The sequence below is a fragment of the Lathyrus oleraceus genome, chromosome 2 (genome assembly GCF_024323335.1).
Source record: "Lathyrus oleraceus cultivar Zhongwan6 chromosome 2, CAAS_Psat_ZW6_1.0, whole genome shotgun sequence".
NCBI classification, from domain to species: domain Eukaryota; kingdom Viridiplantae; phylum Streptophyta; class Magnoliopsida; order Fabales; family Fabaceae; genus Lathyrus; species Lathyrus oleraceus.
In genome coordinates this window covers 29,044,341-29,059,499 of record NC_066580.1, presented here as the reverse complement: position 1 = coordinate 29,059,499, position 15,159 = coordinate 29,044,341, and positions in this window count along the sequence as shown.

Below are 15,159 nucleotides of genomic sequence, written 5' to 3'. Positions count from 1 at the left end.
CCTTGATAATATATAATCAAAATTTGATAAAATAATTCGGAATTAAAATTGAGTTTAAATTAGAAAGGTTACTAAATTTCTTTAAAAAATTAAATTTAGCAATTAAAAATCCAGATTTTAAAGAGCGCATATCAATACTAAACAAAATGAAATTTTATTTGTCAATAAAGTTGCAATTAAGATAAAAGTTTATTTGATATAATGAAAAATATATTTGTATTAAATTTGACAGTGTCTTATTTATTTTGATTATGTAAATAATTTCAATAAAATAAAATGTGATAGTTATAATTTTAAATTAGTGATTTTTTTGTAAGTAATGATATATGCAATCATAATTTTACTCTTTTCATTTATGTATTTGATAATTTGATTATTATAAATTTTGTTGTTGTTGTTTGACATTATATCTTATTTTCTTGACTTTAAAAATATATAATTTCAAATAAAAATAGTTGTGAGTGAATAACCTTAGAAAATTATAACTTATAATAAATTATAGATGAAGAATATAAAATACTTGTTCTTTTTTTCAGATTCTTTCTTAATGTTCTTCATATGAAGTAGGCACTTGTGTTGCTTAAGAACACGGATGTATACAAAAAATTTTAAAAAAACAGAGAGAGAGAGAGAATATGAGTAAAAATAGAAATAAAATATTCACGAAATTTCAATGGTTAGAGAAAAAGGTAAGCAATTATCCATAATATCCAAGATAGCCAAAGTCAGATTCTGAAAGGCAAAGTTTCCCAAGATGCATCGCAATTAAGGAAGATTGTACGTTATTCAAGATCTCTTCTTATAAAAATAGACGTTTGTATAACCATTCAGATCACATTACTCTTCAGCTTAAATGGGTAAATCAAAGCAGTATAAGGCTCAAAAGAGGGATTTTAAGAGAGAGATTAGGAAGCTGGTGAAGAAAAAAGCAAAGAAAGAGAAGTAAAAGTCCGAGGAAGCTTCAAAGATTCAGAAGTATGGGGAAGTCTCAAAAGGAGTAAGCAAAACTGTTGGGTCCGAAAGTGGGAAGAACAATGACAACAATGATAAAGCCCAAGAGGAAGGAGGATCCAATGATAGAAGAGTGGGATGAAGAATAAAATTATCTAATATCTTTAGGATCCAAAATGTAATGCCTTGTTAATGAATAAAAGAATTTCCTTCTCTTAGTGTCTGTTGTCATTTACTTCTTTTAATAACACCAAAATCTAACGCAAATTCATAACCATGACTACAATCAACAACTAAATAATGAGTTTGTAACTACACAAAGTTATAGTCACAAAACATGAACAGAAAACACATGAACAATACACATCACAATGTCACTATGTTAAAAAGAAACCAAACAAATGAAATGTAACCCTGGTAAGTATTTTATTATTTATTCAACGGTGGATCTCATGATTGATTTGGGAGAAATTTAGTATGTGTTGCATTTTAAAATGGTGGATAAAAGCAATGGTGAAAAGTGTGCAGATATTGGTGATGCATGGTGAATGCAGTTTTTTCTTCTGAGATGTTGTGTGTTTGCTGCAATAAAATAAGGTCAAATATTATGCGCTGATAGTTGAAATCAGTTTGGAGTATTGAGTTTTTCATTCATTAATTTAAATAATATTTTGGTCTCTTTAAATTGATGTGTTTCTTATTTTGGTCTTCATATATCTTTTTATGAATTAAATCATTATATGTTAAATTCTTTTCTTCATTATGTATCTAATTTTTTTTTTGTCATTATAAGCTATTTTTTTCATAATCTGCTTATTATAGTTTGTCACTATAAGTTCTTTTATTTCATAATATATTTATTATTCTCTGTCATTATAATTTCATTTCTTCGTAGTATGTTTATTATTGTCATTATAAGTTTTTTTCTTCATAATCTATTTATTATTGTTTGTCACCATCAATTATCTTTTTACATAATGTGTTTTACAAGAATGTTTCACTAAATATAATTTTTTGTTTAAATCTACTATCTTCTCTTTTTTACTAAATGATATTTCTTGTATTAATTTCTTTTTGTAATTTGTCAATAAAAATTGTTCTTGAATTAAATATTTTATGCAGTCTATCACTAAAAGTAATATTATTTTCGGTCGTCATTAGCTTTTATATATTAAATTTGGTATTTATGTGTTACAAATTATCTATCCTTTTAGTGATGTTAAAACTAAATAAGTATGTACAAAAATAAATTAAATAATATTTGTAGAATTAAGATAATTAGATTAAACTTGTTTTTATACTAAATAAATTTTTGTATGAATTGATCCGGAAAAACTAAATGTATAATGGTATGATTTAATTGAATACTATGAATTGATATTATTTATGCGAGTTTAAAGAAAATAGCGAAAAATATGGAATGAGATATGAATGCGGATATTATGCATTGTGCGCATCTTGCTTGTTGGTTGATTATTTGTTGCATTTACTTTCCTACTTAATGTTTATAATATACAATTATTATAGGTCAAATTTTACTTTTAGAGCACCCAAAGTTGAGACTAGGTAATATAAATCTTTTATGATTCGACAAGTTTGTAGGAGATATTCATCCTCGAGAGATGTATTGTCATTTAGAAACGAATAAGTTAAATTACATTAGATATGATATGTCGTGTTGTTCCTAGGAGAGCATGACGCAAATGTGTTGAAGGATAATGGAAAATTCAGTAGACTTTGAGTGTAAGTTGTAGGAAACATTATAATTCTTGGGTTAAGATTGTCTATTTCATTATTATGATTGTTGAATGACTATTGACAACTTCAGGGTTGATCCACCTCAATCTCTTATTGATATTACGCGAAATCATAATGGACCTCATCAACTATTGGAGTGTGTGAAGATCATTGGACATATAAAGCAAAGTAGCGATGTAACTTTCATTTTCTAGCTTTTAATTTTAAAGCTCTCGTGATTTATTATATACCAAAAATATTAAAAAACAATTTCGGATTTGAATGTTCTAAAATATATTTCCCCCATCTTTTATAATGAGTATATTTTACTATGTTTTTATTTGAAGAAATTTTTTATATTTATTTTCCTCTTAATAATTTATTTTACTATATTATTTTATTTTAGGATTAAATATGTTTGTGGTAAATAACCCAAAATTCGGTTGTAGTCTCTATAAAAATTTCCTTGAAAGAATTTTTCTCCTAAAAATTCTCGTCCTCAAAATTCACATGCAACAACTGATAATGTGGGATGTGCTGGAGAAAGAACTAATCTTATTGGAAAGGAGCAACAGATATGTCAAATAATTTTCAACAACAGTCCATTATTGAGTTCTCTATTTGTACAGTGGAACAAATAAATTTTTTCATTTTGTCTTTTAAAATACATGATCCCGATATGTTAGGAAGTAGTATTGTCAGTCTGCAACCTTTGGGTTTATCTGTTGTAATACTTGCAACAACAAATGAGAAAAATGATTATTTATATACACACACAAAATCTATCTTCTGTATTTATTTAACTAATCTTAGATTTAGGGACTTACTCAACTCCACAAAAACAACATGTAAGATATGAGATCTCCTTTTCTATAAGCTTTTTTCCAGGCGTTATCTCTAGTTTGTATGTGACTTGGTTTTTTTACCAATGTTTGTCTTCTTAAATTGAGCTGCTAACTTTTCTTTCAAAATTTTTTTCTTAACATCCTCATCGCTGTATATAATCATGCCATCCCTATAAACATTATCTTAAACGTCCCTCATGCATTCAACAGCTGCTCCTCGGGCATGAGATTAAACTGAATAGCACTGGAAAAAAACTAGAACCAGAATTTTAGGTACTGCATATTTTGAATCTCGCTGAGCTGTGCAAACAACTCCACAGTCTTCCCAACAAAAGACGAATATATTGAATCCCAAATATGTATATCCATAATATTCCATAAGGAAAAACGGTTGTTATGAAAAAATTCAAACCATTCATATTATACATTCTTGAGTTCAAACATTGTTTTTGTCGGAGCAAGCATGACTATAACACATTATCATGGTGTTGCACTAAACTTCATTCCTTTGAGGCATTTTGTCAAACAGTTCACATTCATATGTACTCCAAGACAAACAAAAAAAGAAATTCATGGTGAGAATGAAAAGAACATTTCTATTCACATTAAAAGACTTCTAAAAAGGTATGCAAGAAGAGAAAGAGAAACAAAGTAAGTAGAGGAACAAGTTCTTGAAAGTAATACTTGTTCTTTTTTTTCAGATTCTTTCTTAATGTTCTTCCCATGAAATAGGCATTTGTGTTGCTTAAGAACACGGATGTACACACAAAAGATAAAAATAAAAATTGGAGGTTTTTAATTTGTTTGCTTTTTAAAATAAGTTAACAAGTCCTTATGTATTTCACATAAGCCAGACACTTATCAACTCTCCGCAACTTATATTTTTGTTTGTTCTCAAACAAAATTAATCAAATGGTTCAAAAATATTTTGAATTCATGTTTCACTAACAAGGTGGATTACTCAAGTTAAAAAATTTAAATTGTTTTTATGACAAGGTATTCTTTTAAATCTCAATTCATAATCAATATCATGACTATCCAAAAACCATAGCATAAAGATGAATCATTTGTTTGACCAAAGTAAGATTTTAAAACATATCTAGAACAATAGATAATCATTCTCCAGGATCATGATCTCACTGTGTTTATCAAACTTTTCCTAAAAATTAAGACAATACATGAATTATAAAAACACTTTGATTTCATCTAAACAGTATCATTGGATATATCATCAATATAACTCACTAAATATTTTATCTTGATTATAACGTAGTTGAGCTTATAAAAATATAATTTTCTTTTGAAATAAAAAAATCTAAAGATAAAAGACCATAAAAAAATTTCTTTTTAAAATTTCTATGCTATATCCCATACTTTTAGCAACACATGGCTGTAAGGCTAAATATTAAATTTCCTCTAGAGTTTTGACATCTAAAATGAGTAAAATAATTAACAAAATACAATGTTCCACATTTTTAGATAAATCTCATGGGACCAATTCTTAGCTGGAACTTGGCAGGAATGCTTAATATTAAACTAGGTCTGCTGCAGATAATGGATAGACATGAAGAAATAAGAATTTAACAGTTCTATTTGAGAGCATGGCACTCAAGGAGTTAATAAACATAAATGCTACATGATTGTAATATAAAATTTACATTGCCTCACATGAAAACATGTGCATTGTAATATAATCGTGGAGTTAATGTAACGTATTTTGAATATAATTTTTTTAATGGTAGTATATTTAAGAAAACAAGTAGATAGGTACTATATAAATTTAAGCTCTATTGGAGGTCATTAAAATATTAGAGAGTAAGGAATGTTGGGGGAATTTTTCACTATGGAGCATTGAATATTGTGAGACTTCCTTTCTAGAGCAATATCTATGTGAGACACACACCACATATTCATCTAAAATCTTAAGATAATAGGTGGGTGGATTCTCTCATTTATAAATACTCAAATCTCCATATTTCCAACCATTGTGTGACTATTATCCACGCTACTCACACTTGATACATTCTCAACAAAGAAAGACATAGAAAGACTATTGTTGGAATATATATTTTAACCTTAATTAAGATTACTATCAATACATAAATCAAGAGCAGGACTATAAACCTGTTCTAACCTTAAGATTACTATCAATATAGAAATTAAAAACAAAATTCTAAACTAATTCGAGTGAACCAGATATGGGATCGACTCATATTCCATAGACCCATACCCAAATATAATTATGAGAATGAATAAGGAAGCTTACTTGAGGCTGCCATTGTAAATAGTTGAATGTTATCAACTGTGTGATATTCCAATTGTAGAGTTCCTTATGGATCATTGAATCTCCTCTGATGGAGATGAAGAGAGAATATTTTCGATGAGCCGTATTTTCGACCGCTCTAAAAATATGAATCATATCCCTTATGAATAACCTTAGGGTTATTTCTTAATTTTCAATAATCTAATTTGACTCCTCATCAAATTAGATATTGACTTATAGTATATACACAATAATTTCATATTTCATTACATTTATACTTTTAGTCACATACTTAATATTAATTCAACCACTGCAGTTTTAACTAATTAAATAATGGCTCTAAAACATGTAATATTACATTTGTGACCCAAAAATTCTTCCAATCTTCCACTGGTCACATATGTAACTTTAGACATGTGTTAGACTTTATTAGCTCAAAACTTTCCATTATATTCTTTAAGCATATCCAAAATATCTTATCCATTAGTCGTGCTAGTATACAAAGTCAAAATGATTTTTGTTATAACAATCATAACTAAACCATTCAATGATCATTAATAGTGACACAAATAAATGATATAGATCCATCATGAAATGTGCATCATGAAAATAACATGAAGTTGATCTCTATATGTCGATTTTCAACTAGTCCTACTTGACTTTAGTGAGATCATTCAATAATTTTAATGTACAAAATTTAAACTGTTGAATATCAAACTTTATTAATTGGAAAATATTCATAGAATGCATACATAATACCAATAACAACATATAAAATTCATAATCTACTAACTCTCACTAAACTAAAGACTCCTCTAATGGTAAAACATCCATACGAGCAGTGTGGTCATGAAAGATCTTGAGTTGAAGACCTTTTATAAGAGGACCTGCTATCATGGAGTTTGCCCCCCAAACGTTCTATGGAAATATGTCCATGTTGTACCATTTCCTTAACAACTAAGAACTTGATATCAATATGTTTTGACTTGATCGAGCTCCTATTCTTGTTGGAATATAGGACGATTGATTTGTTATCATAGTATAACTTAATTGGCCTTTCAATTTCTTCCATAATTCGCATCCCAGTGACAAGATTCCTTAGCTAAATCCCACACCCATCTTCGAAACATCACAATATACTACATAGGACTCACTTGGATTCAGTAAAATCAAAATTGGAGCAGACGTCAACTTCTTCTTGAGTTCTTGGAAACTCTCTTCACAATGAACATCTCAAACATAGGTTTGACCCTTTCGAGTCAAACGAGTCAATGGCTGTAACACCCCAAAATTTGCCCTCCTCATTCATGCATTCATTTAGCATTTCATATTACATTTCATCATGTCAATCAGAATTAGATCCAAGAAACTTTATAAAAAATAAAAAATAAAAAAAAAGGAAAAATAAATAAATAAATAAAAAATAAATAAAACGAAAAAAATAAAAAAATAAAAAAATAAATAAAAATAATAATAAAAAAATAAATAAAATATAATAGAAAAAACTTTGACTTGGACCTCTCTCATTTGAGCCCACAAAGCCATGAAAATCAGGTTATAAAAGAAGGAGATCAGACAGAAGAAGGAAGAGAAGCAAAATACTCTGAGGTTTCCTTGAAACAAAACCCTTGACAAAACCTGGAGAGAAACCTGACAGAGAACTCAGAGCAACCCCCAGGCAGCTCTGAAAAATTCAATCTGACTCACACACTTTCATCTCACGCAAACCCTAACATTGCCTTGCAAACCACGCCGTACCATTTGATTTCAACCGGTCTCTCCCATCAGGTTTGCCTCATTCCCATAAATTTATGCTCTTAATTTGGATCATCTGAATGTATGAGGTATGATGGATGAATTTCATTATGTTTTTGCCCATAGGTTTAATTATGCATGAATGGGTGAAACCTATGCCTTGAATGTTTAATCACATGATTTTTGCAGGGATAGCTCGCTGGATATTCCACTTTGCTTGTGGGATACCATTTGGGAGATTTATTCTGATTGCCTTGTTGGCACATTTACTTTATACATGTTTGTTTTATATGTGTTCGTTTCCCCACAGGTAGCGCGGTTCCTTCGTCAAGGACTGCCTTTTTGCATGAGCATCCCAAACCTTAACCCTTCATTGATTTTTCTTCTCCTAAAACCCAAAGCAACACGTTTACTCCTTCTACTACAGGCGAGTAAGTCTCCAAAGGTCGAGCATCCGGTAGATTGCGTAGTGACGTCGTTCGTCCAAAACCCAATCCATAACCCCATAGTTAGCCGAACTACGGCTTGCTCTGATTCTTAGGTCAGATGAGATACGTAGGCATAAGACGCGATGTCTTAGCGAGCACAATTACCTTTAACCCCTAGGTAGCCGAGCTACGAAGACTCTGATTCTCATATTCAGATGAGATACGTATGCAGTGGATGCGACATCCGCGCGAGTCATTTTCATTTAACCCCTTTTTTTAGTAAATAACACATTAGATAAACTCACACCCTTTAGACAAGAACTACAAAAGTGGATCCCGTAGAGTACTACGGATGTGTAGGGGTGCTAATACCTTCCCTTCGCATAACCGACTCCCGAACCCAAGATTTGGTTGCGAGACCCCGTCTTGTCCTTTCCTTTTTCAGGTTTACTTCGAGCGTTTCCTTTCCCTCCTTTGGGATGAATAACGCACGGTGGCGACTCTTCTGTCATTTTCTTTCGCCGGTTGTTTTTTCGCGCACTGTATTTTTCAGGTTGCTACAGCTGGCGACTCTGTTGGGGACTGAAAGAAGTTGACCTCTTGCTGGTCCATCTTCCCTAAGCGAGTCCCTCCTAGCTTGTGTGATTTCTTGTTTATTGGGTGTTCATGCTTCTTTACCTTTATTTGCTTACCTGCTTGCATGCATCTGTTGGATCTGTTTGTTTGTTTGTTGGGATGGGGTGTTCTATGAGAGATAAGCCCATTACCCAGGCTTGAGTGTACACACAGGTTTTAGAGTGGATAATCATGAGGCTTGCGTGGCGTGTTGCTACGTTAAGTCGTTCGTGAAGAACCACACCCAGACGAGGTTTCTTTTGGATATATTATGTCTTACGGGGGTTCCGTAACGGCAGGATGTTCCTCTAGAAATCGTCGACTCTGGTGACCATTTCCCGAGAACTCAGTCGAGGCCTCTCCTCCGAGACGTGATTATGTTAGCTCTGGTGGGCGCATTCTCGCTGCTCAATCTGAGGATCCCGAGACTGGGAACTTGCTATTAGGATGTCCTGTTGAGGGGAGTCAATGGAGGTCTTTTGTCCCGTAATAATACCAAACCTTCAGTGGTAAACGTATTATTCGCGACTGAAGGGATGAAGCTGACAAACTTCTGTTCTTAGAACCTACCAGTGAGGGGCGGGCTAAATTAAGAAAACCTTAACCTCCAACCAACCCGGTTTTCTGGAGCAGAGCTTTGATCTTGTATTATATTCCTCAGTGAATTTCTCTCCAGGCAGTGCAACCTGACAGATGTTCAAGCGGATCCATCAATTCTGATTGACATGCCTTTGCATTGCATAACATCATCTGCATATTTGCATCCAACATCTCATGCTTATTCATTTGCAGGGTATTCCCTTTCAAAACGGGGGTGCCTTAAAACTGAACAAGCAGTGCATCGCATACCATGCATATTAACCCTTGTCTGTTTTGCAGGTGTCACCGCAGTGTCTAATGTTTGTTCCCTGTATCAGGCAGTTATTGGTCCCAAGCGAGTCCACAGGTACCCGACAAAGGAAAATCGTCCACAACTAGCGATGGACCAAGTACAGAAAGAGCTGGCTGATATGCGTGAAAGGATGGACCAGTTCATGACATTGATGACTGGTATGGCAGAAGGCCAGGAAAAGCTGAGGGAATTGGTTGAGCAACCGAGACCCGATCCGGAGGTGGAGATACCAAATGCTGAGGGAAACCCTGGTAACCCGGGGAACGCTGATAACCTTGTGAACACTGGTAACGCGGGTAACACAAATGCTGATGGAAACCCGGGTAATGTTGGCAACACAGGGAATGTTGGAAATGGTATTGGCGGAAGGTACAGTGTGAATCAAGGAATTCGGATTAACGGGCGCCCCGTTACTGAAGATTATCAGTATGATCAATTTTCTTTGCACGACGAGGCCCTCGAGACCACTCGCCGTATGGATGAGCTTGCTGAGAAGCTCAAATCTTTGGAGTCTCAAAATTCTTTAGGCGGTTACACTACAAAAAAACGCGTAAATTACGTCTGTTAATTGAAGACCATTGTGGCGATTTGAACCGCCAGAATTTACAATTACGACGTTCTTAGAATCGCTGTAAATTTGGCTGCCGCAAAGAAAATAACGACGGTTTAAAATTAAACGCCGTGCAAACCGCCGTATTTTACGCAGTGGAAAGTGTTGGTTTTTGTTTGAAATTAGTGGCGGTTTAAATGCCATATTTTTCTAACTAAACAATTAAGTCCGTTAAAACCGTCCTAATATACTAGAAGGTACAGAATTTTAAACGGTCTTAATATACTAAAAGGTACACCATTTAAAACCGTCCTAGTTTAACAACATTGTATAAACCACCACTATTTTCAAATTAGTTTGAAATAAAATCTCTTTAAAATATGCTAAAACATATTTAATTTTTTTTCCACAATTTAACACAAACACTAAAAGTAAATTAAAATATCTATAATAAATTTATATTTATGCATTTTTGTAAAAGAAAAACACACACACACATATATATATATATATATAGTCGATGCAATTGTTTAACTTTATCAAAATTACATAGAAATTTTAAATGTTTGATATATTTTTCACTTTATTCCTAAAATATTTAAACATAAAAATGATCAACAATTTTTGTATCCAGTATCTTAAGCTATTCTCATAAAAGTACCATAATAATCATATGTCCTTTGAAGGACTTTGATGATTTTCTTCATGTATATTGCTTGCATCTAATGATCTTCTTATGTCACAAGGTGATGAAGGTTCATTTCCTGCTTCAGAAGCCTATGAAAAACAAAATAATTATTATATTAGAACATCACTAGAATTATTAAATGGGACGTATCATCACTATTTTCTTAGTAGTGTATTTGTTTGTGTCATGGGCATGTCTTATGCCTAGTTTAATATATTTCCTTTGTTGTTTCAAAAATAAAGAGGATAAGCAGCAACAACTTAGCCAAGTGACAAAAATCACTTTCATTATGAATGAAGAAGACAATTGTGGATTCTTCCTTCACTTTTTCAACTAATGAGACTAGTGACCCTATCACAATAACGTTAAACAAATAGAACAATTGAATAGTCTGACATATATCTATGTGAATTTCCGTATTATATATACTCAATGAAACTCTCATTTGCATTGCATCTGAGAAAATTAAAGACACTAAATATGATTCTATATGAAGTTTGCGATAAGTTGGTGAGTTGAAATTATTCCTTTGATAGCTTAAATGTTATGTGCTCATGTGACTAAATTAAAACTACACGAAATCACAAAAATAACAGCACATAAGCAGGAAAAAGCTACAAAATTAACTACAATGATTTTAAACTAGAAATATAAAACATAAGATTCAGTAAAAAAAATAATTAACTAATTAATATACCTGTTGTGTTTGATTTGCAAGTACGACAGCTAACTCTGTAAGGAGTGTACCACCTTCTTTCGCACTAATGTAGCCAACAACTGCTTCCAATAGAGCAGTCACAGATGCAAGTCTTTGTTCCACTAATGAAGAACTACCACTTGAAGAACCAAAATCCATACCACTAAGTCTTGTAGTGGTATGTTTAAAAGCAGTGGTAGGAACCACTTCCATGCCCATTGCTCGAGCACGGCCAGGATGCTCTCTTCCTAATACCTTTCCAACAACATCATTTGAAGAAATTTCATAAGAAGCCTCGGGGTTTTTATTTAAATGAGTGTCAATATTTTCCTACATAAAATACAAATAATCAATGAGTATAACTCATTTACATATATTATAAAATAATGAACATAAACTTAAAATATATTTGGAAATATATATTATTAATTTAGCCCTATCTCCTTAGCTTTTTCATTCACATAGCTTCCATCTTTCTTTTTGTGAGTCATATTCCACATTAGACCTCGACCAATAGTCTTACCAGTCTCAATAGTCTAAAAAGTTAAAATGCAATGTTATTATGAATCAAACTAATGCTTTAAAAAATTGATTATATAAAGATGGTGGCATATAAGGTGAGAGTTTAATTAAGTATCCCATTGGTGAAACTCAAAGAATATTCCATGAGATTAGATCAAGGGTTCAAAACTATTATAGTTAAAAGTAATAAATTTGCACAACCTCACACACAACATTTGTCCTACTGTAACTTAATCTAATAACATATATTTTTGTCCATTAACATCCATCTCATCTTGAAAACAAACCACAACATATAGAAACGACATAAATCATATGTAATGGATATTAAAGATGTAACTAAATTATAATAAAAAATGGAAATGCTTAACCAATTCCAATATGTATAACATGTTCATGAACTAACACTTCATTTATAAACGCATTAGTAGTATCGACACATATTTGGGGAAGATTTTCCACTTCTGCAAAATAAAAAACAAATTAAATTTTTTTTTTAAAAAAAGCAAACCGGAACACTTCTTGAAAGAGTTCCGGTAAACAAATTTACACAAATCGGAACACTTCTTCAAAGAGTTCTGGTATGTGTAAATTTGTTTATCGGGACTCTTTCAAGAAGTGTTCCGGTTTGTAACTTCTTTCTGATTGAACCGGAACTCTTTCGTGAAGTCTTCCGGTTCATTGATTTGTGTGTTCCGGAAATCATTTTTGAAGTCTTCCGGTTTGAAAAAAATACATACCGGAAGTCTTTTTGCAGGAGTTCCGGTGCAAGGGGTGTGAAACGTGTAATTTCTGAAATTTTCAACTGAATAGTAAAAATGAAATGATAAATTGGTTAAAACCAATTAAAGGTAGAATGAGAATTTTTTAAAAGTTGTAGGGGTATAAGGCTAACTATAGGGGTACAAGATAAAATTTTCTTTCATTTATTACACTGCTATTACTTGAGTTTTATTTTCTAAAATATTATTTTTCTCCAATTTTTTATTTTAAAAATATTAAAGTATACATGAGTCAATAAAAACCGATAAATAAACAGTGCAGTAATGTTAAATAATGTTAAATGATAAATTTCCATGATATATCCAATACTTTTATTATTAAATTTCTATGCTATATCCCATACTTTTAGCAGCACATGGCTGAAATGCTAAATATTAAATTTCCTCTAGAGTTTCGACATGTAAAAATGAGTAAAATAATTGACAAAATTCAATGTACCACATTTTAGATAAATCTCATGGGACCAATTCTTAGCTGGAACTTGGCAGCAATGCTTAATATTAAACTAGGTCTGCTGCAGATAATGGATAGACATCAAGAAATAAGGATTTAACGATTCTATTTGAAAGCATCGCACGGGAAGAATTAATAAACATAAATGCTACATGATTGTAATATAAAATTCACATTGCCTCACATGAAAACATGTGCATTGTAATATAATTCTTCCAATCTTCCATTGATCTCATATATATATAACTTTAGACATGTGTTAAGATTTTATTAGTTCAAAATTTTCCATTATATTTTTAAAATATCCAAAGTATCTCGTTCATTAGTCATGCTTGTATACAAAGTCAAAGTGATTTTCGTTATATCAATCATAATTAAACCCTTCAATGATCATTAATAGTGACACAACTAAATGACATAGATCCATCATAAAATGTGCATCATGAAAATAACATGAAGTTGATCTCTATATGTCGATTTTCAACTAGTCCTACTTGACTTTAGTGAGATCATTCAACAACTTTAATGTACAAAATTTAAACTGCTGAATATCAAACTTTATTAATTGGAAAATATTCATAGTATGCATACATAATATCAATAACAACATATAAAATTCATAATCAACTAACTCCTACTAAACTAAAGACTCCTCTAATGGTAAAACATCCATGCGAGCAGTGTGGTCATGAAAGACCTTGGGTGAAAGACCTTTTGTAAGAGGATCTGCTATCATGGAGTTTGTCCCCAAGTGTTTTATGGAAATATGTCCATGTTGTACCATTTTCTTAACAACTAGGAACTTGATATCAATATGTTTTGACTTGATCGAGCTCATATTATTGTTGGGATACAAGACGACTGATTTGTTATCATAGTATAACTTAAATGGTCTTTCAATTCCTTCCATAACTCACAGCCCAGTGACAAGATTCATAAGCTAAATCCCACACCCATCTTCGAAACATCACAATATACTACATACTCACTTGGATTCCATAAAATCAAAATTGGAGCATACGTCAACTTCTTCTTGAGTTCTTGAAAACTCTGTTTACAATTAACATCTCAAACACATGCTTAAACCTTTTGAGTCAACCGAGTCAATGTCAATGCTAACTTTGAAAAACATTAAATGGACTTCCTGTAGTAACCAGTCAATCCAAGAAAACTTCCAATCTTAGTGACAAACTTTGGAGGCTCCCATTGCAAAATAGCATTTATCGTTGATGGATCCACAACTATACCACCACTAGAAATCTCATAACCAAGAAAACTCACTTCTCTTAACCAAAACTCACACTTGGACAACTTTGCGTACAACTGATTCTCTTTCAATGTCTGCAATACAATTCTCAAAAATGTCCCACATTCTCTTTATCAGACTTCGGGTATATCATGATGTATCTATAAACATAACCACGAACTGGTCTAAATACGGATGAATGATTCTATTCATGTATTCCATGAACACTCCAGGAACATTAGACACACCAAATGACATTACCGAATAACCGTAGTGACCATATCTCATTCAAAAAGTAGTCTTCTGAATATCTTCCGGCTTCACACATATTTAATGATAACCTGAACACAAATCCATCTTGTTAAACACATAATCACTTACCAACCGATCCATAAAACCATTAATTCCTCGGAAGTGGATACTTGTTCTTGCTCATCACTTTATTCAGCTGTCTATAATCGACATACAACCTCATGCTACCATTTTTCTACTTAACTAGCAACACCGACGCACCCCACGATGAAACACTCCGATGAACAAACTTCTTTAAGGAGTCGTCGAACATCAGACTAGTACCAGGTACTAAAACTATAACACTCAACTTCACGTTCCGATAACAAATCACTTGTATCATCAGGAAACGCTTCTGGAAAATTACACACCATTGGTAACTCACCAATCACAGCCTTACCTTCATCCATCGTAGAAGCTCTAACCATAAATATTGTGGCATC